Here is a 1,961-nt window from a genome sequence, read left to right as displayed (position 1 = left end):
TCCCCCGAATAAAAAAATGCAGAAATTAATCACAACATTGCTTCCCAAAAATAATTATGTGATTCATCATCAGAATCTCAAACAATGTCTGAATTTAGGGTTAAAATTGACAAAAATCCACCGAGTACTGGAATTCAATCAAGCACCATGGCTGAAACCGTACATCGACATAAATACTGATTTGCGAAAAAAATCCAGGAATGAGTTTGAGAAGAATTTCTTCAAATTAATGAATAACTCAGTTTTCGGAAAAACTATTGAGAATGTAAGGAAACAAAAAGATGTCAAGCTAGTCACTAAATGGGAGGGGAGATGGGGAGCCAAAGTTCTCATTGCTCAACCCAACTTTCACAGTTCTACCATTTTTAACGATAATTTAGTGATTATTCAATTGGATCGCACAAAAATGCATTTCAATAAACCCATTTACGTTGGTTTCTCAATCCTGGATCTATCCAAAATATTCATCTATGATTTTCATTATGAGTGCATTAAGAAAGAATTCGGTAATGAGGCTAAACTTATGTACACCGACACAGACAGTCTTCTGTATGAATTTCAAGGACGTGATATTTATGAATATATGAAGGAAAATATTTCCAAATTCGACACATCAGATTATTCAGAAGATAATGCATTCGGGATGCCACTTGTGAATAAGAAAGTACTGGGACTTATGAAGGATGAATGCAATGGCAAAGTCATGAGTGAGTTCGTAGGATTGAGAGCAAAACTGTATACATTCAAAATTCACGGTGATGAGAGAGCAAAGAAGCGTGCTAAAGGAGTGAAAGGATCAGTATTGAAGAGGATTACGTTTGATGATTATAAAGACTGTCTAGATAATCATAATAATATTGTTAAGTCACAATATTTGATCAAGAGCGATAAACATGAAGTTAGGACTGTTGAGCAAAGGAAGTTAGCTTTAAGTTGGGAAGATGACAAGAGAATATTGTTACCAGACTCTTACGATACTATACCATATGGTTATTGTAAATAAAATAATGATAAACATTCCATAATAAAAAAAATGTATAAATCTCTGTAAATTATGTTTTTTATTTGCCACTGATTTAATTATAATTCATTCTTATTTATCCAAGTATTATGGGAATCATCGAAACCAAGCCACTTGACAAAGACTTCGTTCCCACGTCTTCGAAGTATCTTATCCACGAGGTAGACGTCAGGGTGTGTGACTTTCGTCAACTCCTCCTGGTAGAATCCACCCTCAATTGGTTCATCCTCATAGTCGATGAGTTTGTAGGTCACAGGATTAGTATTTACCACTTCACTAATCGTAAATATCTCAGTTGTCCAGTTGGGTGTATAACCTTTCTCGAAAACATTCTTGTACTTGCTGACGCGCACCTTATCTCCAACCTTGAATTTGATTCTCTTTGTGCGAGGTGCTTTGAGTTTTCCATAGACATGACGTAAGAGGTACTTCTCATGAGCAGCAGTGACATCTTTCGGTTTCATTCGAATTGTGCGATGTTTAGTATCATTATAGAACCCAACTAGATTCTTGATAATAGGAATCCACTTATATGTTCCTTGTAAGCTGAACTGTTTCCACATCTTCTCCTTTAGCGTACGATTAAATCGCTCACAGATTGATGCTTTGAGGTTGCTGAAGGTTGAGTACATAGTAATCCCATAATCCTTCATGAGCTTCCTGAAATCGCTGTTGTAGAATTCTTTGCCTCGATCTACATGCAATTTCTGAGGTATACGGCCTTGTTTCAGGATAGATTCCATAGCACTGGTCACATCCTTTCCATTCTTCGTCTTAATTGGCACAGCCCAAGCATACTTCGAGAAAATATCAATAATAGTCAGGAGATATTTGTGGCTTCCATTCTCACGAGCGTAGGCACTCATATCCACAAGATCTGCCTGCCATGTTTCATCCAATCCACGGACTTCAACACGTCGACGGGGATAATTCCGGCGCG

This window comes from Diachasma alloeum, unplaced genomic scaffold (assembly GCF_001412515.2).
Source record: "Diachasma alloeum isolate Michigan unplaced genomic scaffold, Dall2.0 Dall_scaffold_00537, whole genome shotgun sequence".
In the NCBI taxonomy this organism is placed as follows: domain Eukaryota; kingdom Metazoa; phylum Arthropoda; class Insecta; order Hymenoptera; family Braconidae; genus Diachasma; species Diachasma alloeum.
This window is presented reverse-complemented; position numbering follows the sequence as displayed.